The sequence below is a fragment of the Acinonyx jubatus genome, chromosome F2 (assembly GCF_027475565.1).
Source record: "Acinonyx jubatus isolate Ajub_Pintada_27869175 chromosome F2, VMU_Ajub_asm_v1.0, whole genome shotgun sequence".
NCBI lineage: Eukaryota > Metazoa > Chordata > Mammalia > Carnivora > Felidae > Acinonyx > Acinonyx jubatus.
The window spans coordinates 8,555,818-8,577,195 of record NC_069394.1 but is presented as its reverse complement, the minus strand read 5'-3'; the positions used below and the strand labels follow the sequence as shown (position 1 = coordinate 8,577,195).

At 54.9% G+C, this 21,378-nt stretch overlaps 1 protein-coding gene across 3 annotated transcripts in view; it reads right to left on the bottom strand.

The window, feature by feature from the left end:
* The window catches only part of ST3GAL1 (ST3 beta-galactoside alpha-2,3-sialyltransferase 1), a 93,577-nt gene extending 74,430 nt beyond the window's left edge, over positions 1 to 19,147 (bottom strand). For 2 of the 3 annotated variants that reach the window (XM_027063856.2, XM_053208493.1), the window contains exons 1-2: positions 18,790 to 19,147; positions 1,575 to 1,709 (exon numbers count right to left, since the gene is read on the bottom strand). The gene's annotated coding sequence lies outside the window, so the exon portion shown is untranslated. Of the gene's footprint in view, positions 1 to 1,574; positions 1,710 to 14,783; positions 17,235 to 18,789 lie in introns of those variants that run through there. The other variant, XM_053208492.1, reaches the window with a different exon arrangement.
* Positions 19,148 to 21,378: the final 2,231 nt, after the last annotated feature.

The window sequence follows — 21,378 nt, the reverse complement described above, 5'->3', positions numbered from 1 at the left end:
AACCTAGGGCCTTTGCCTATAGACCTCCTGGATACCTAGAGTTTCTTTTCTGTTCCCTCTTCAGACCCATCCGTAAACACTGGGCATCTCAGTGACTGGGCCTCTTATTCTGCACTGCACTGCCTTATTCGATAAGAGGAACCTCCTATTATACCCCCAGTCCTGACCCATCCAAGATGGCGGGACTATTGCCAAGTCCAAGCTTCTCCCCAAGGGTCTTCTGTGCTCAGACCATTTCTGGGATGTGATAAGGCCCCAATCATCGTTAATGTGTGTAACACGTTCTTTAAAAGTAAACCCACAGTCCTTTCCCTATCATCTTTTGTCCCCATCACTCCTCATTCTCTCAAGACTCACAGAAATCATACCTTTAGCTCATTTTCCTCCTCTCTTCATTTCTCACCTCCCTTGCCCCTATCTTCAGCCTATGGAGACACTATGGCCATTGCCTCTTGCCCTTTTCAGGAGACCCCATACTGTGTCTGACCTTCCTACGACCACAGAAAGGCTCATATTTGTATCAACCTATTTGTATATATAAAACCGATAAATCCTAAGGTCCAAGTGGCTTAGTTTTTACATGGAATTATATACAGCAACCACAGGTTGGCTTTCCAAAGAAATTTTAAAAGTAATTCCATTTTTATAGACAAGGCAGGTAGACACAGATATAGATGTCCTCACCAATAATCATATAGAACAGCCACACACGCACACATACATGCACCAACCTTCCTTCTTCCACAGTGGTTGCCATGATATCCAAGCTGAGTTAAACACTGGCAGATCAAAGAGAGACAGCCCAGGGCAGGGCGATCAAAGTTTCCCCAAGCCCGCCTTCCTCACTGATGGAAACGTTCTCAATGTGCACGGTCCAAAATGGTAGCCATGGGTCACATGTGGCTACTGGGCACTTGAAATGTGGTCAGTGTTGAGTGAGGGCTGAATTTTTAATTTTGTTTAAGTGTAATGAATGAACATTTAAATAGCTGTATATGGAGTGGCTACCTATGGACAGCTTAACTCTAGTCCAGGGCCTGGCACGCTTTTTCCATTAAGGACCAGACTAAATATTTCAGGCTCTCAGGCCACACAGCCTCTGTCACCACTGCTGTTGTGCTGTGACAGCAACCACAGACATACCTGAACAGAGGAGTGTGGCTGGGTACCAATAAAACTTTATTTAGAAAAAATGGCCAGGCCAGTTTTGTCCTGTGGGTCATAGTTGTTTGCTGATGCTCGCTCCAGCACAGCATCATTCCAGAGCTTCTTTGAGATGGCAGGCATTGGCCATACGAGGCTGTTCCCAATCCGGTTTTTAAGTACTTGCTTAATGAAAACACAGAAGGCTTTCCTTTCAAGAAAAAGAGGTCACTTGACATCCTAACGGTCCTACATTTTTCCCTTTAGGAGAAAGCCTTCCCTCTTAACGGAATGTCCCCGGGGAGGGCAGGCCAAATTATAAAGAGATCAAGACAAGACATCTCTCCTCCGCGACTCAAGATTATTCTGCGGAAGAAACCAGAAAAGACAATACCTCTCACTCGTGCAAGGGGAAGAGGGCAGTCATTTACCTAAGTATGCCCAGGGAATGTCCACTTCTGGTCCTGGCCACAAAGCTCAAAACGTTTGCTCGCCACAGCCCCTGGCGATGATGATCACTTCTGGCATTTCCGGGTCAGAAAGGTGGAGTCTGAAAACGGTCCCAACTGGAAGGGAAGAGGAAGAGGAGAAAAGCTGAAGTCATTTTTGACATTTTGCTCATTCGTGGTCTTTTGAAAATGACTCAGGACGATTAAAAGCCACTCGCCCAATGCCCCACACACCCACCCAGTGATTTATACATCAAGTATTTTTTTGAAAGAAACACCTATCCCGTTCAGTGCCCACAGCCAAGCACCAGAGACAGAAAGGTGAGTAAACCATAGTCCACACCTTTAAGAAGCTCAGGCTGGTGGAGAGGACAGAAAAATAAATAAGCATCTCATGGCAACACGATACAAGGACGTGAATGATATTTGGCAGAGCGAAGGGAGAAATGACCAACCCAGTAGGAGGCCAGATGGATCGTTTCAGCTGCTCCTTGCTCAAGTGAAACGCCTTTTGGCAAAAAGAAAAGGGTTGGGGAAAGGGTCTCTGAGGAAGACGATAAAAGAAAAATGTATGTGAGATCAGGGCTAGGATGCACCAGGGAGGCCGGGTGGGAGATGGTTTGGGAAGGCCTCACCCTTGAGTAAGAACAGAGACCCTCAGTTGAGTTCTTACTGTGCCCCAAGCACTGAGAGATGTACCGATCACACGTTGTCTCACAAAATCCCTGGGGTGGTCTCCAGGACCATTCCCATTCAATGGATGGGCAGCTGGAGCTGGGAGAGCTCCTGTGAGCAACCCTGAGCAAGATGACAAAGGCAGTAAGGGGTAGAGAGCGGCGTCCAAGGGGACACCCCCATTCTGTGTGGTTCTACTGTCCTCGTCTTAGCCGCCAGGACAGGTGTGTACGGTAACGGCCCCTCCCATTTGCTCTGGCCACCGTGTACGCACGCTCCTTTGCAGAGTGGTTTTGCTCCCTCTCCCCACGTGAATTGAGGTCCACTTCTCCACCCTCTGAATCCGAACTTGGCCATGTCACTTGCTTTAGCCAGTGAGCCAATAACAAAAGACCAAAAGTTTCAAAGGCGCTTGTGCCCAAAACTTCCCCTTCCTCGCTGCTAGGAATCACTCTGGGGCCACACTGGCCCCTGAGCTGGTCCCCTGGAGGAGGACAAACACCATGGGAGAGGCCCCAGGCATGCCAGCCAGCCCAGCTCCCCCCCCCCCCCCCCCAGTGCGTGGACCACGTCACTGAGTCCCAGCCAAGCTGCTAGGACCACAAGGAGCATCCAATCAACCCACAGATTCAGGAGAGATAACAAGTGTTTGCTGTTTAAGGCACTAAGATTTGGAGCTGCTTGTTACGCAGGGAAAGCTCACCGATGCAATCACTAAGTAAGCTTTACACTGCCGGCAACGGTCATAAAACACGATCAACTTGCAACTTACAAAGACAGGTTAATGGGGGATGGGCATTGAGGAGGGCACTTGTTGGGATGAACACTGGGGTGGCTATATGTGAGAGACGAATCACTGAACTCTACTCCTGAAATCACTATTACACTATATGTTAACTAACTTGGGTTTCATTTTTTTTTTTTTTAACCATCACGATAATAAAACGAAAGATCGGCCTGTGTGGGTGATTGCCCAGAGAGGAGGAGGGCCAGAACTAAGGCAGGGCTGTGGGATAAAGGAGATATGGGAGGTTCAAGAGCTATTTTAGATGTAAGGTCAACAGGATTTAGTTACAGACCAACCCACGATTTGTCTAAAGGCGCCTGGTGTTGACAATAAATAGATTCTATTTGGAGCTCGCTGAGGGGGCGGGATGTGGCCACAGACGACACGCGAAGTGGCCCGAGCCACAGCAGTTGGGGCTCAGTGTCACAGCAAATGCAAGCGCCCGGGATGGAACTTTCTTTTCAGCCCCTGTTGTCTGAAAGAAGAATTAAGGTGAGCTGCTCACTGCCCCAGCCTCCTGACTGGACCTGCCTTTCCCACCTCCTCTGATGCCTTTCCCTGCTCTTGGCAGCCCCTGGAGGGATCCGTGTAAATTGCAACCCCGACCTTCCTCCCTCCCATCACCAGCTGGCACTGTCCTCTTTCCCTCTGTGCTGTCCACACGCTCTTTGGATTTCAGTATCGATGGCCTTTCCCAGGGACAGCTTTGCCGGGCGCCTCGAAGAGGCCAGTCCCCGCCACTGCCCAGAATTCCCTGCGCTCCCAAACAGCATGCGCCACTGGCCTGATAACTCCCTGGGGTCACAGGTGTGCCCGTGCTACATGTCATTCCGCCACCACCACCTGGCACGCGGCTTACCGCGTGGGACAAAGTCAGTTCCTGTTTCCTGAGTGAGAGAACGAACAGAAACATTCACGTGCCACCCGTCCGAGATGTTTTCTTTAACGTACTCCCTTCCACACTCCAAGCTGGGTTAGCCACCTTGCCGTCGGGCACCCGCAGCTCGCTGTGCTTACCTTCATTCGTTTGCGCGGGATTCCTGGCCCCGACCTGGCGAGCTTGCAACTGCGGGGCTTTTCCAAACTCAGCTGTCCCCCAGGTGTCGCCCACCTTCCGTGGCCTCCGTTTCTCAGCTCCTGACACACAACTGGGGCGCTAAGTGCACAGAGAAGGTAACTACCCCCACTCTGCACCTGTTGGTCCCAGGGAGCAGCCTAGCTATTATGCACAGAGATTCTCCTGGCCTTTGCTTTTCAACACGCACCCCGAAAACCTCTTCCGAGGTGGCTCTCTTCCCACAGCACCCTGCCCTCCTGCATCTCCCTACGTTCCACGTGCTTCCCTACCTTTCCTCTCCCGGGCCTTCGCCCTTTCATTTCTATCCATCCAACTGGTAGCCGCTCCCGGCCCAGGCCCTCAGAAGCCAACTGCTGGGTTTAAACCAGATCTGGAAGCAAGAAACACGTCCACCAACTGTATCTGCTACGTGGGAGATGAGGGCCCATAAGTCATTCCTTCTTTACCCCTAACAGCATCACCATCGGCGAGCCCCCTGACGTTCTTTTTGACGTTCCTTCCCATCATGCAATAGAACACGATACATCTCGTCAGGGGGTTTTGTTCTCTGATTTTGTTTCTTTGGGGAGCAGAGGAGGGGGCTGGAGGCAAAACTCTGCATCAGCCCTGGAGGAGTGCGGCCGGTTCGCTTAATAAATCATGGCTTTCTCCTCCACGCGAGAAGTGATGATCCGGATAACTGTGAACGCTGGGCCCAGCTGAGTAATATTGCTGCCCTTTGAAGGTACAGGAGTCTGTTCCCAGAGGCCGGTGGCCATGTCATACTCCAAAATAATGTGCCTTGCTGCCGGAGGTGCGACAGACCGGGAGAGGCGGGTCAAGCCAGGCTGCGTGACTGTAGACAAATGGCCTTTCTCTGAGCCTTAGTTTGCTCCTTAGTAAAACGGACACCGCACCTGCTTCCACTACTTTGCAAGGCTCTACTGCGAAACAAGCGGATAAAAACCAACATGAAATCGCTTTAACAACAACGGCAATGAAGTAAAACTCGCAGTAGTGAGAGCCTCCGAGACCACTTGTAACGGCTCACGGGCACTTTCCCAAACTAAGCCCTGTGTTCTCCAACGCTCTGCTAATCTTCACAAGGATGTCATGTGAACTATTATTTGCATCATTTTGCGGATGAGTACCTGGCGGCTTGAAGAGGCTAAGCAACTCGTTCAAGGCCGCAGTCAAGACTGGAGGCCGAGTGATAAACCAATTCCTACCCTGCCTAGCAAGGCGTAGTTCACGATGGCACTCACTGAGCCTCGGGTGCGCCCGTCGAGCTCGCTGCTCGGCCCTGGCAGGGACCACAGCACACTCTTGGGTTCTGCCCGTGAGGAGCCCGCCCAGTGGGGAGGGGTGCGGGCACACAGCCGGCAGCCGCGCCACACTGCACCCCAGGGGGAGCCTGTCAGTGCACAAGTGGGTGGTTTCTTAATCCAAGCTCCTGTCCGGAACACGATGATCACGACCGTGGAGAGTGAGATGAACACAGAGACGGGCAGATCTGTCTGCCACGGGGACGGGCGACCCAGATGTAGGCAGGTGCAGGGACGGATCAGAAGCTGGGCAGTGAGATGACCCAGAAACGCCTGGAGTAGGAGCCGGGTACCCAGAGCAGGGCTGCTGGCCAGCTGGGAGCAAGGTGCAGGGCAGGGGAGCCACGGGTGCCTGGGCCGGCTCCAGGGTAGAGGAGTTGAGCGGCCCCTTCCTGAGGCAGCCGTGTCTCCCCTCTCGCGGCCCAGGGGCTGAGGAAGCTGGCCCCGGCCTGGCGGGCTGGCAGGAAGGGCACTGTACCCGGCAGGAAGTACACACGCTTGTCCTGGGAGGGCTGTCCTCTCATGCGTCCCCTCCCCCTCTGACAGAGCTTCAGCTGGGGGCGGTTTCTCCGACCCAGTGGATTTCTGAATTCGGAGGCCAGGCGCTGGTCTGGCAGCTTCTGGGAGACGTTATGATTACCCACAGCAAATGGATGGATGTGGACGACGAGGCCAGCAGCGGGCTAAGCAGCCTGTGCGCATGATTTCATTCGGTCTGCACAGCAGTCCTCTGGTGGCCGGGGGCAGGCTGACCCCCATTTCAAAGATGTGGAAACTGACGCTCTGAAAGCATTAGGTCGTTTGCCCAAGGCCGCAGGTTCGGCAAGGGGCAGAGGTGCAATTCAAAGTCAGGGTCGCCTCGTACACAGACCCGTCTCCTCACCTTCTGGCCCGGCTGGGCTCTAGAAGGTCGTCTCCCCACCTCACACCCCACAGATGTGTAAGTTGGCGGTGGGGGGGGGGGGGCTGGGGCGGCTCACTGGCCTGCACCTCCGCTCTGGGCTCCCTAACATCATTGGTGGCTCCCAGCTCTGCAGCGGCTTCAGCTTCTGGTTCCCAGCACCGAGTTCAGTCTGTTCTCCAAGCCCAGAGAAATAAAGACGTGGGAACTTCTCACCCGAGGCAAACACCCCAAACACGGCTGGCCGTCACTCCCGCGAGCACCGGGCCGCTCCCTCCCATCCGCCTCGAGCCTCGGTCTGTTGGTTTTCCAACAACGCAGGTCTGGCTACGGCTCCTTCTAGAAGCAGGTAAAGAAACCTCGGTCGTACCTCACTATGAAAAACTGAAGGTTGCTCAGAACCCCCAAACCGCAATCTCGCCATTTTCCTCTCTTACAACCCGCTTCCTCCAAGCACACGAAGGGGGGGGGGGTGCCCTGCTTCCATCTCGGGGTTCCTCCATGAGGTCCCCTGGGCGCTGGCTCTCTCCCCCCTCGTTGCCACTGTCACCAGATCCCACCGTCTTCCAGCTTCAAGACTGTCTGTTCTCTGGGGCTTTCCCCCATGCCCCGTCCTCTCCTGTTCTGTTGAGCCCAACTCCCAGCCAGGAAGATGGGCGGTGCGGCCACAGAGCACCAGTGGGAAGACCGAGGCTCGGACATGGAAGTCACCTGCCCCAGTCTCAGAGATGACAAACGGTGGCCCCCACACTCTGCCCCGGAGCCCGTGTTCTCCTGGCCCTCGCCGCCCCCTCGGGCCCCAGGCCTTCCCGGAGGTGTCCCCTCGGCCTTCCTCGCTGGGGAACCTGAATTCGCCTTCAGAGCAGGGAGACAGACGCTGGAGGCCTAGCAGTCTCCTCTGGGCCTCCCGGCTTCTCTGTACTGCCCAGAATCGCGCTCAGATCTAGGAGGGATTGTGAAATAAGACGCCTGGGTCTGTTTTCCCGGCAACCGCGGCCTAATTAGGGAGGCACAACTATGTACTTGTGAACAACAGTTTGTGGACGAGGGGAAAGAAGGAGGGCGGGGGTGGGGGGGGGGAGAAAGAAAAAGGGAAGGAAGTGAAGAAAGCAAAGTTGTGCTGACCATGGAAACCTTGAGCCAGAGGACAGGGCTGGCGTCACTCAGAGTCTGTCCGTGCTGAATGTGACCTGGAGTGCCACCATTAACCGTCCTATTTATAGCCCTTTGAAATATGGCTTGGTGAAGTGGGGGGGAGGGGGGACTTCTTTCTTTTGGCCTCTTATCTGATTCTTCAGAACAAAGGGAAGGGAAGGGAGGTGGGGGGCAGGTTGGCAGGGGTGTGTGAGTGCGGGCGGTCAGACCAGACACACTGGACCCAGGAAACGTCTGCCACGTGGGTGTGTCACAGCAGGATCTGGTGACGCGAGATGGGGGGGGTGTAACAGCCCCCCCCCAACCCCCGCTCGACTCAACCTGGGGGACCTTAGGCCCAACGGCCAACTTTAATGAACCTCAGCTTTCCCAACTGTCAAAACACTGATAACAATAATGACCGCAGAGCCCTGGTTAGAACGTTAAATGAGCCCGAAATGTCCAGCACGCGGTATTTCCTGAGCAGAAACTCCGGAGGGATAAAAGGGCAGACGGCCGCCAGAATTCACAAAACGCAAGCCAGCCTTGCTCAGAGGGAGGTCTACAGGAGCCCGTGGGCAGGGGTGGTCTGGGAGGCTGTGGTGTAAGCACTGTGCCAACCGAGCAGCGGAGAGGGCTTGGCGCAGGGGGTCACGTAGGAGACCCGGCCGCTGGGGTCCCTGGCTGCTGGCCTGGGGAGGACAAGGGAGGCTCGCTCTCTAGGACACCCCGAGCTTCCCACGTCGGGCAGAAACCCAGCGGTAAAGGCAGGACTTGGCAGCTGTGAGCTGCGGGCTGGCTTCTCGCCCCGGCTTTGCCCGCTAACGGGCTGAGGAATCACACAGGTTGGCCCTCTGTCTGCTTAGCTGTGAAGTAGGGGGCAGGGAATATCTAAAATGTCATGTCAAAGTCTTAGGTGCCTCCCGGGTCCAGTGCCACCCCCAAGCTTCATAAGCCCAGACCACTTCTCAGCCTTAAATTCGGACAGCCCCAGAGCTGCACCCTGTCACCTCCTCCAGGAAGCCCTCCACGGCTGGAAGGTCTGTGTGGCAAAGAGCTTCCTAATCCACAGAGGTGACCAGAGAGCAAAGGGTCACTGCGTGGGGCACGGATCTCGCCTATCGCTAGTGGTGTTCAAGCAGACGCAGAACCACCACAGGGGAGGGTGGAAGGGAGGAAACAATTCCCGGGACACCGTGCAAGGGGTTTCTACACTTGAACAAGGATCATGACGACCAAAGCAAGCACTTCGAGTGGGCACTCTGCAGGGCACCGTTCTAAACACTAAGTACCAACTCATTTAGTGCTCGTTTAGTACCTACTGGGAGGTGGGTACTATTACCCACGTTTTATTGATGAGGAATGGAGGCACAGAGAGGTTAGGCAACTCGCTCAAGGTCACACAGCTAAGACGCGGCAGAGCCAGTACCTTTATTGAGCGAATCAATGAATGACTCAGTAGATGAATAATTGAAATCTTGGAATAGGGGAAGGTTAAACAAGGGCACTGCTAAGCCTCTTTGCAAATGCTGGGATTTTACAATTCCTTCTTGTTTCATGCTCTATAAACGTGCAACGTCTGTAATGTGTTATCATTCAATCTACTCAAACACACCTTCCTCCCCCCCACCCCTCCCCCACCCCGGCTCCGGAACCCGTCACAGCTTCTGACACTGTGGCTCCTGCTCAGAGAAAAGGAGAAACCTCTTTTACTTCACCCCAGGGCAGATTCCCAACGATGCGGAGATATTCTGCTCTTCAAAGCTGTGTCCGGGGCCAGTAAATTTTTTCACCTTGTTCGGACGTTTGGCCTGGTAGAGACATCAGTTTAATTTTTATGATCCTAGAGGTCACAGATCGTTTTTGCTTAGTTCAGTTTGTTCCCTGTCATAGGTAGAGACAAAAACTAGCAGGAGACAGAAAAACTACGTCGGAACCAATTCTTCAAACCACTCCGGAAGGCGTGATTTTCATTGGAAATTTCTGGTAGGTGGGGGAGCACGACCTCGCTGGCTTCTAATCTCCCTTTTTCATTCTACTTTCCTTTTTTTGCCGGAAGACTGAGGTCTCAAATCTAAGATTTTGCTTTAGCAACAACCAGGAATACCCCCCACAAGGACATTCTTGTTTGTGGCCGCTCGTACGTTTCCCAAGCAAAGGTCTTTATTCATCAGACTCTCCACCAGGTGGTAGGATTAACGGTGTTTTCGAGGCAGGAGACCAACAGCAGACCTTTCTCTCCATTGTGAAGATGTTATTAAAAGGGAATTTTCCAGTGTTGCAACAGCAACTTCTACTAATCATTTTACTTGGAGCAGGTCGCTCAAAGACACCTGCCTGGGGAGCTGGGTGGGTCTGCATGCCTGGTGACAAGCTTCAGATTAAGCCTTCCTGCTGCTCACCGCCCTGTCTCTGACACCCGCGGGCTCCCAGACCTTCCTCAATCCCCAGGCACCATGGGGATCTCAGAATTCAATGTATGAGTACAACCCAAAGGAAGGGTGCTTGCCATCAGCAACACAGGGTCCGACACGGAGGCAGAAAAATCCGGCAAGTCTATCAAGGTTAGCTCAATAAACCCATCCAGCCGGCACCAAATGGTGAAGCAGGGAAAAAGCCTTGGAGCCCCACCCGTTGGGACACAGCGTGCAGAGGACAATCAGGACCGCCCTCCCGCCAAAGAAGAGGCTACAGAACCTGGGTCCCTTTGCCGTGGCCATTGGGTGGGATGGCACGCAGCTTGGGTGGGCTTGGGGACAGATGTCCATGCGATGTGCTCTATATCTGCACCTCTGAGGGAGTCTATTTCTACCCTTGCCGGCCCCCCGATGTAGAGACACCAGATGATCCTGGGAATTACACAACATGAGGCCTGAGATTTTGGGCTTCGGACAGAAACGGAGCAGTTAGGAATTGCCACTTTTCTAGCTGTGGGACTTCGGGCAAGCGGCTTCACTTCGCTGAGCCTCAGTTTCCACATCTGTAAAACGGGAGTAGGGGGGAAATACAAGCAGTGACTTTACGGGGCTGCTTTATAAAGACTAGGAAAGCAGTATCAAAGGAAGGGTCAAGTCGCTGATGACAAGTTTGCATCCTGGCCCCGCCAACGTGGAGGAGCTGATGGCAGACCCCGGGCACGTGGGAACCCGAGGGATCTGCCTTTGCTCACATGCCCTTGTGTCGACCAGGTCACCTGACTCATCTGAACCATTCAAGGTGGGAGGGGCGGGGATGGGGGCTGTGAGCGATGGGCTGAGTCAGATGAGTGAGGGGGCAGCCAGGCCACTGTCTGGTGCTGTTGTGTGTCGGAGGCGTGGGCTTGTGCCTTCCCAGGAGCGACCCACTTTGCACGTCGGTAACGGCGGGCACATGGGAGATCTGCCTGCAGAGACCGTGTGACCTTGGGTAAGTCACTTCCTCTGCAACCTGGGCAGGACCCTAATCCCAGGGCCACAGCTAGAGGAGCTGCAGGGGAGTCCAAATAAGGTCAGGGCTGCAGATGCCAATGGCTGTGAACGCAGAGGTCAGGGGTTTCAAGAGGTATTTCAGCTCCCACACCGCTAGCAGCTCTCTTACCCGTTACCGCAAGAGCACAATAAAAAAAGGGAGGGGGAACGAGGCCCCGCATCACTGGGCCAAGCGATTCGAGGGATTTATTTTGGGCTCCAGTCTAGTCTTCCAAGGAAAGAGGTTTTCTTTTCTTCTTTCCTTTTCTTTTCTTTCCACTGAGCCTTTTATTTCTGAAAAGGTAAATGCCCAATTAGATGGATTTTCGTCTTTCATGTGGACTTGTTGTAGGCTTTTTGAGCATGAAACAATATTTTGGAGTCATTCCACCCTCTCAGTTAGAGAAGAAGCTGGGTTTGCTTTGGGTTTTTTTTTTCTTTTTTTTTCTCGGTTGGGTTTTTCTCAAGAGCCCTCTGCTAAGTAAATATTCATCAAGGGAATTTTTAGCCACTCTGGTCTGTTAGTTCAATGTGGACTCAAACGGATTTTTTTTTTTTTTAATGTAGCAAAATCTATCACAATGATATCCATTTGGGTTTGATTTCTTTTTTGAAGGTCGCTGGTGGAATTAAAAAAAAAAAAAGATTTTTTTTTTTTTTTTGCATACCCAAATGCGGACCTACCAAAAGTCATTAGCAATCTCTTTTTTAATTCCACCAAATAATTTGGAACGAATGTCCTTTCCTGCTCACCTCTGAATGACTGAGGCTGTTTAACTTGTTATTTTTTATTCTCTTAAGGGCTCCAGAATCAGACTTGGTTAGAGAACTTCTAAATATTTTACAGGAGAAAAAAATATGTACACACATACACATACGCAGAGTCAGAAGAACATCCCCGGATGTTTTTGGAAGGAAAAAACTTTTAAGATAAAAACATGCAAACAGTATTATCTGAATATCACATAGGCTTAAAAGGACAGGAGGAATCACCACCAACCCCAAAACCACACGTCTGAACCCTGACCCTTGTGCACAAAAGCTAACATTTGTTGAGTGACTCTTTGATTTTTCGCATCAACTCTACGGAGTATCATCCCCATGACAGAAGAGGAAACTGAGACCCAGACAAGGTAAGTAACATGATCCTTGAGAAGTAAGTGATAAGCCTCAGACCAAAACCTTAATTCTGAGGCTACTCTGCTTCTTTCAAAGATGCTATGGAAGTCCCAAAGGTCTTCATAATAATATCTTGCACTTTAAAAAAAAAAAAAAAGTTTATTTATTCTTGAGAGAGAGAGAAAGAGAACAGGAAACAGAGAGAAGGAGACACAGAATCTGAAGCGGGGTCTGGGACACGGGGCTTGAACTCACGAACCTTGGGATCGTGATAAGCCAAAGTCGGGTGCTTAACCCACTAAGCCACCCAGGTGCCCCAATAGTATCTTACACTTGATTCTTTTATCTTACTAGGGGAATAGAGAACAAGGGTTAAAAGTCCGGCTTGCCCCAGAGGTAGGGCCTGGAGTAAGGGAGTTCCCCTCCTGCCTCAGGCTTCTGTCCTTTGGGAATTCTGTGACCACCCCCGCCCCCGGCTGCTGCAGAATCAAATGAGAAGGCAGGTGAGTGCAAGATCACCCTCCGGGGCGGTCCTGCTCCTGAGAGGCCCCAGTAAGGAACTCTCTGGCCTCTGGCTGCTGGCTGGGCTCAGCTCCTGGTGCCCCAAGGATTGTGGAAGGCAGGCAGGACTCGGCAAGATGGCAGTGTTATCTCCCAGGCTCTTCCCTGCCAGGTTGAGGAGACAGGCTTTCTTCAGAGGCTTCTAGCAGCTCCTATGCCACACTCCCAGTGCCCCTCACCCATCCCTCCGTCTGCCTCTTGGGGGGCGAGGGGGGTGGGTAGGAGACGGTGGGGGGGTGGTAACTGGGCTCAGGTAAACCCTCCACTCAGTTTGTGAGTGCGTGTTTGCTACTGGGATCCAGAATGCTTCTCTGTTCAAAATACCTGCTGCTGCACTGGGCACACCCTAAGTGCTTACTAAAAAGCAGATGTGACTCTATTTATTATCAATAAGGCAAGCTCATGGCCTCCTGCTGGGGCCACCTCCCAATTGTCCCACGCAGGGTGGGAATTCTAGACGGCCATCTACCAGTTGAGGAAACGGGAGACTCCAAGAGGTCCGGTGATGGACCTAAGTCCTCGGCCAGGAACCGGTGGTATGGGATAAGGCCCAGGAGCTAGGAGTCCTGAGTCCTAGGCCAGGGGTTGCCCTGCCTGGATCCACTTGACTCTGTAAGAAATATCCTGACACCAAAGTCCTGTCTCCAACACTCGTCCCAGCGTTAACCCCGACAGACCGAGGCGTGTGTTCAACTTTGACACAGGTCGCACCTGTCCCTGAGCCTGTCAGGCCACGCAGGAAGGGCTCAGGGCACGGCACACCCCCACCCGTGCACTTCCCCACTGCCCTCCCCCCCCCCCCCCCCATATTCCAGCTCCTGGTAATTCCCCGTGTCAAGCCCTAGGGATAAAAAAACTTTCAAAGTTTTTTTTTTTTATTATTTTCACAACCCACAGGAATGAGAAAAGCACGCTGTTCCTGTAACCTCATCGTCTGGCCTTGCTTCTTCCAATGGGGGCTATTAACAAACCGTTTAACATCAACACCGGCCTTGTACGTCAAGTGTTTTTCCATGAGCTTTCCAGAACTTTCCGCCTTCAGTCAACTCCTTTATTTCCCAAGTGCTCTGTTTGAATTCGGTGCCTCCAGAAAGCAGCACCTCCTGTGCTCACCCGCCCGCACAGGCTCTTAGCTGGGGCATCAGGCACTCTTCCATGCAGGATCTTTAATCCTCACCGTGCGTCCTGAGATAAACCACCTGCACTTGAACCCTAGCCCCCGAGGTGCAGGGCCTGCCTGAGCTCACACAATTAGATGTGGTCATGTGCCTGAAAACCTGGGCACCATCCCCCACCTGCCTGCCATGCCTTTTAAAACCCCCTCTCTCGACGCAGCCATGTAATTCTGACATCAAGTTTAAGGACAAGGATGAAAAATAAAGCACAGAATTGTATTTTCTTGAAGCGAAAGCAAAGCAGCTACTTTCTATTTGACAGGCCATCACTGCAGTGCCCATAACCCTTGGAAGATCTCAATTCAGGGACCTGCATTCTGGCTGAGCGGCAATGATGAATCCCACCCAAGCAAACCAGAAATCGACACCTACTGCAGGAACGGGGCCACATCACTGAAGCCCTGAAATCCCAGCTCCCTCACCTCTGCAGAACCACGCAGAACAGACCTACATCCGGCCTGTTATTTTATTTTACTTCACTTTTCTTGGGCTCACTAGGCGCACACCATGTTAATTAGATACCAGTTCTAGGCAGGCAAGAAACTACACCTTCGCTCTCTTGCGGTGTGACTTCCCTAGTTATTCGGGCTTTGGCTCCCCAGTGAATTCTTCCCTGTGGGTCCCGCAAGGCACAGGAATCCACTCGCTTCTCTGTCCCAGCCCTCCCTCGGCACATGCGTGCTCCCGCCCCGTGCAAACCATACTGCCACAAACTCTTCAAGTGCACCCGTGAGCCTCCCCGCCACGCGGTGACCTCTGGGGGATGGTAACAAGGGTCGATCAGAGTTCTTACCACTCTCTATTTCCAGCATCTTGCATGGTGAGTAGAACACAGTTAAGTTCCTAATAAATGTTGGATCAACAGAAATCAAAACAATCCATCCAACAAGACCCAAGAAACAGTCAAACCTCAGGCTTCCCAAGGAATGTTGGGTTTCCAAGAGGGAAACAAGGACTTCAGTGCAGGGAAAAGAATGGGGGTAGGGGGAAGGGAAAACACAGGGCACTCACCTATTTGGAGTTTATGAGACCAACTGGTGTTCTAGATCAGCTCTGTCACTCAGGGTCCCCTGATTTCCCCTCTGGGCTTCAGTATTTTTGAATTAATATGAAAATATTGAACAAAATGACTTCTATGAACATTTTCAGCTCGAGTGGGAACCCTATTGGTCCTGGTGAAGTCACCAAGGTCCCTGTTTGCAATACACAACATCGGGGCTCCCCCAAAATGCCACCTCGGCTCTGCCCAGTTTCAGACCCCGGAGTCTGAAACTTCTGGGGCGTCTCTCAATGTCCGGTGCTGAGAATTGCTGACGAATGACTTCACCAAGCGGGCGTGGGCTCTGGGAGTCTGGAGCACTCGCAGTGAGTAAGGAGGCGTCATTGCACGGGGTGGCCCTGTTGTCTGTGATGCCAGGAATGCCCGGAAAGTTCTGAGGACGGTGCTGGAGCAAAAAACAAGCAGGGCACAGGCTGTCTTCATGAAGAAAGACTTTAACTGCCCCAAGGCCATGTCAGCAGAACTCCAAGCCTCTCATTTTGCAGAGAGTGAAACTGAGACCAGAGCCTGGAACAGACGGGTGCCAAATTACAAAGCAATTGCGCACTGGCTCTGGGACTTCCTCTGGGGCCCAAGGTTGGGCTCCTGTGCCCAAATTAGAGAAGAGCGCTCTCAGAGCTTTGGGTCTGCAAGGGGGGGAGCGAAGGTTACACGTGTGGTCCACAACTTAACAAAGGGCATGTGAGCCTTATTCTAGAATTCTCTGTGACCAGGCCAGCTCTTCCACGGGAGGGTGGTGCTTGTCCTTTGTGTATATAGGATTTATTGGGAAGCAGGATAAGGAGATCACTGGTGGATTTGTTTTACTTTACTTTGGTTGCTTTTCATGGTGTGGGAGGGAGCCTGGGGAGAGGGTTAAGGTCTAGATCCCGTAAGGCAAAGCCCTGTCCAAATATAACTCCTCTGAGTCAGCAGCTTGCCACACACAGCAAGGGACTCAAGCTAGGTGAGCTGACCAAGAGGTTCAAAGGCACCCCTTCCTGGGGGCGGAGGGTGCTGCTGAGAACTTGCCCCCAGGAGATATCCTGGCCTAGGGGTTGCTTGGTGCAGAGGGGAGACAGAGCCCCTCACATCCCTGAGGCTCCAGGATCTGCAAGGACCCCTCGCTGCTAGGCCCAAAGACGGACCCACCCCACCATACCTAGGGGACCAAAGGCTCCAGACAGCCGATTCTGTGGAAGTTCCTGACGTCAGAGGGTTGCTGGTATGTCCAGCTGGGGGAATGCCTAGCTTGCCCCCAGAAAGGGAACACAGGCCTGAGGTCAGCAAGCGGGCTACTCAGAGCCACACTGAGCAGAATCCACACCCCCTTAGAAAAAAACAAAACGAAAAAAAAAAAACCCTCTGCCATTTCTTCTAGCAACACTTCCTGTTTTCTCCATCAGCCAAGGGCTCAAGAGGCCTCCGCAGGCCTGCCCACCCAGTGAGGTGAGGGGAAGATCCTGCTCTGGCCCAGGCCGTTGCCTTGCCCCAGTGGTAAAGGCTGGACTGGCAAAATGCAGGGACAGTACATTGCCAGGCTTGTGGAGGTGTTCAAAGGCAGAGGAAGGGGCCCCCTACTCATTCTGTTATTTATTTGTTCAGCAAAACTAAGTATTTTGGAAGATGGGATTCCTCTCCCCAGACTTTGAGTCACCGTATGTGGATATGCATATGTAGTGTGAATGCGTGAATGCGTATATCCACACGTGCACACGTATTCGCACAATTTTATGTAACTCTGTGCAACACATTTGTAAAGTAATAGTGATGACCCCATTTTACAGATATGAAAACTGAGATTCTGGGAGTTCCAAGTCTCAGGCTCGAAGGTCAGAGACGGAGATGATAAAAGACCTGGGATCCATGGGGAGGGTGGGAGTGTGCTGGACTGGTGAACTCTGGTCGATCTTTCCAGCCAACTGCGGGATTTTAGAACACAGCCAGGCCATGGCTTTGGGGGAAGGAAGAAGAGGTGCAGGAAGGTACCTCCAAGGAGCCCAGGCAAGGTGCGGTCACTGGCGCCCCTTCCCCACCTCGGACACAAGCAGCAGTCTCCGTAGCAGCCTGCAGGGGGCAGTGCGCCTTGCCTTTTGCGAACCGCCTGGGCGCCCTTACGCAGCTCCAGGGAAGGAACACCAGGCGGCTCTGCCCTCAGCTTCTAAACAGCCCAGTTTTGAACCCCGCGCGTAGTAGGTGCTCAAGGCACGCCTAGAGGCCGAAAGGCCTTGGTTAGGTGGATGAACGTAAATTCGGTGGTAGAAATGGGGAGGAGAAGGCGAGAAGGGGACATTCCGGCCCCTGCCAGCGCATTTCCATCTAGAGGCCTTTTCAAACAGCCTTAGTCCCTACTGTGTGTCAGGCGCGGTGGCTACCGCTCCTGGACAACCTCGTTCTCTGCTAATCTCCTTCTCCCCCCACTCCTCCCCCCCTCCCCCTCCCCCCAGCCAAACACACACGCTCAGCCTTAGCGGCGGTGGGCGCTCGCTGTCTCCCTAGGGGACATCTCGGCCCAAATCCGCGTGGCGAGGGGACCCAAGAGGGTGGTGAGCCAGAAGGAGCCAGGAGTCCCTAGAGGTGGGACACGTGAGAGCCAGGCGGATGCCTGATGCGGCCCCTCGGCAAAGTGGTCGCTGCCCTCAGGGACGAAGCCGGTTCCCTCTGCGGGACACACAGAGCCCGTGAGACGCAGTGACCCGCCCAGCCCCCACCACTCGCGCACTTCTGAGCGCGCACGTGTCCGCCCGCCGAGCGCCCCCACCAAGCCCTGCGAGTGGCAGGCGCTGGCCGAGACCTTCGGGTAGCAGGCTGGAAGGACTCCGGGCTCCAGCCGCCGATCGGAACCCAGACGCTGCAGACGCCCGTCCCCAGAGGCCGGGCCGCGGGGCACGTTGAAGGCAGCCCGGGCGCAGCCTCAACCCCCATCTCAAGTTCAGCCGCGCTTCCTCCCGCAAGGTCACGCTCAAACACACTCAGGCTCAGCGAAAAGGAGGATCTCAAAGTTGCGCTACGGTCCGGATTCCGAATCTAGCCGTAGCCCCATCCGGGCGCTCCGCCCCAGGGTCACCGCTGCCCTGGCCCTGCGTTCTCCCAAACAGCGGCCCCTGCCCCGCGCAGGTCACACATCCACGAGACGCAGACAAGTTGCTAACTTTTGTCAGATTTTTTCGCTGCAGCTGCGGCGCCTAACGGGGTTGGGGAGGACTCCGGAGTTTCGAGTTGCCACCCGCACCACCCCCGCCACGCTCCCCTGCGCCCACCCAATACCTCCCTGCCCACCACGCCACGTCCAGCTGCCGCGTCCCGGGCGCCAACTTCTCGGTCGTCTCCGGAGTAACGTGGGCCGGCGGCGTCCCCGGGGGCGACGGCCAACTCCCGGATGTGCTCCTGCTCGCAGCGGATTTGGACGCTCGATCCGTACACTGTCCCGCCGCAGCTCGATCGGATCACCGGCGGCCTCCGCGGGCCCCCGCGCCCCTCGCTCCACTCGAAAGCCCCGGAGCCAGCCACCCCGAGGGGACTCATCCCACCGGCGGCCCCGCTGGCCGCTTCGCCCTCTGGCGGCCCGGACCAGGGAGATTCCAGCCTGGCGCCGGTGCAATGTCACTGGGGCCACCCGGGGGACCGCTGCCCCAGACCTGGCGCAGGCTCCCCGCTGAGGTCCCAGCAGCTCTTCCAATAACGGCAAAAGATCCCGGAGCCCCGGCCTCCTCCCGGACCTCCTCCCTCTCCCGAAGACCCCGGTGACGCCGTGGCTAAAGAAGGGGGGGGTCTCCCTACGCGTGTCTTCCCCTGGGCGCCCGGGGTCTACAGTCCCACTTCCACTGTCAAGCCCTCCTAGACCCCTCCCGACCACTTCTGTTCCCGGCTCCGGGCAACCGCCCCTCCACTTGGAGAACACACTCGAAACTGCCCCAACTCCGGCGGACGCAGCCCCCCGCTCACCCTGGCCGCGCTGGGCTCGGCGCGCTCACTCACCGCAGCCGGAGACACGCTGGAGTTTCCGCGGCTTTGGAGATGAGGGGCTCCGGGGAGACTACAGGGGGGGTTGTCCCGAGCACTGGCCCCCTTCCCGGCTCACATCGCGTCGTCCTCCTCTCCCTCCTCCTCCTCGCCCTCCCTGTCCTCCTCTTCCTCCCTCTGGTCTTTGTCTTTGCAAAGTGTCGAAACTGTCTGGCATAGTGGAGCTCCGCCGGCGGAGGCTGGAGCCGGGGAAGCGGGGAGGCGGGGTGAGGATGGGAGCGGTCTCGGGAACACCTTCCCCCGGGTGTAACGGGAGGGGCCGGCGGGCGGCCGGGGAGGGGCCGCTTCCCTGGCCGGCCGGGGCCGGGAGCGGGGCGCGCCGGAGCGGGGCGGGCGCCTGGGCTGCGCGCGGCCCTCCCCTTCCTCCGCCCAGTGCCCGCCCCCCGGGCCCGCTCCCCCCCCCCTCCTCCCGCGCCCCCTCCGCCCGCTCTCGGCTCGGCTTTCGGCTCGCTCGGGGCTTCCTGCGAGCTCCGGAGCCACGTGGACTGCAGCCGGCTCGGCGGAGGCCAGGCTGGGGAGACGCCGGAGGCGGCGCGGGGACCGGATCGCCGCCCCGGGAGGGCTCTGCGGGGACAGCTCCGCGACACTCCGCGCCGCCGCCGCCGCCGCCGCCGCCGCCCACGGGCTGGAAAGACTAGGGAAGAATCGCTCGGAGACCCGTGGGGTCAACCCCGGGGAGGAGGCGACGGGCGCCCACCCAGAGGACGTGGCGGTGTCCTGAAGAGCCCAAGTCGGCCGCACCGTAGCACAGAAGGGGCCGGCCGACACCCTGTTGGTGACCGGGCAAGGCCATGGACTTCCTTTAAGGGCGCGGGACTCGAGGTGGGATTGAGGGAGGGGGAGGGGAGGGGCGCGGCGGGGCTGGGGCCCTGGTAAGGCCCGAGCCTGGGCCCCGTTACGAGCCGCAGAGCGGCCACCGCGGCGCGGTCCCCGCCCCGGCTCGCCTGCCCGCCGCAGTTTTTTCCTCCCAGATGCGGAGGCTGCACCAGGGTCCAGGGCAGGGTGAGCGCCAGGCAGCGGGACGCCAGGCAGGGGCAGGTCCCACGGCGACCTGGGACTGGGGCTTCTGGGACCGGACCCCCTGTGGGACTCAGGTTTGTGGGGGTTTTGCCGTTTCTCCTTTATAGGGAAGTGAGGGCAGTGGAGACTTCTTGCTCAGTGACGGACTTGACAGTCTTAGAGACTAAATGCTGGACGTCAGGTTTAAGAGGCATTAAAAACGTGTGATTGTACAGCTTTTATCCCCTTATGGGGATTTTACCTCTTTTGTAACTTCTCTGAGCAATGCTCAGAGGACAGAGGCGCAGCGTGGCCTAAGGGGCGCTTAATTCTTCTGGCTTCCATTTCTTCCCTTGGAGAGGTCAGCCTTTTGCAGTGGAGATAGCTCCCTAGCACGTCATTCATCAGAGTGTGCTTCAGACCAGGGGCTGGATGGGACTTAATGCTTCCAGTCTTGTCTTGCACCTACTGGATGTGATCTTAGGCTGGTTACAGAATCTAAGCTTAGGTAGCCCTGTGCCTCAGTTTCCTCTTCTGTGAAAATGGGACTGATTGCTGTCTATCCCATAAGGTTGTTCTAATAAACGAGTGAATCCATCCATGTTGAACAGTTACAACTAAGCTTATCATATAGTAAGTACCCAGTGAAAGTTGGCTTTCATGGATGCTGGGCCCTCTGGCGTGGGCCCCTACTCACAATGGGGGGGGGTGGGGTGGGTAAAGGGTGGTCCAGGAGACTTTTCAGCCTTGGAGGAGGAAAAGGGAGCTATTCAGAGCATAGAGAAGTAGAAAAGGAGCAGGTTGAAAAACAGGAGGAGGAGAGAGTGCGAAAATTCACCACTAGAAAATTAAAGAATTAGTAATTAAGACTGCGCCATTTTATCCTAGGTGAATCTGGAGAGACGACCAGATTGAGCAAGTAAGTGGCCCCCAAACATCCAGCTGCTGGTTCTCCTTTGCAGCCAAGAACCAAAGACAGCTCTTCATTTCAGCCCTAGGTCCTTGGCAGTTCCCGCCGGTGACTCCACAGTAAAATGGAAATACCTAATTAAGTGACTCTCTGGTGAAGCATGCATATATCATCACCTTATCTAGAAAAAGATTTCCATCAGCTGCACCTTTTCCCCGTCTCCGTCTCGGAGGGGTTAACCCGGCCAGGCTTTTTCTCGCCCGCCTCAGTTGTGTTGCAATGTTATTTCTTACCAGGTGACAGACAGGGCCTCTCCCCGTCTCGGGTTTGTCCTCTATTCCATGGAGGCAGCACTTGCGAGGCCCTCGGGCCTTTCGGGGAGCCCACATCCTCCGGGGCTATGTGTCAGGGGTGTGTGTGAGGGCATTCCTCGTTGTCATCCCGAGTGTCTCCTAACATGCCCTGCCTAGTACAGCCGCCATAGTCATTACAGGGAGTGTCTGCACAGTGAGTCCCCCCAGGGAGCCCTGACATTGATGTAATGCTCACCCCCCTCCCGCCCCCGTGTGTTCAGAACAACTGCAAAGCTCTCGGTAATAATGGTGAAGGAAATTGATTTCATCCTCTCCCCGCCC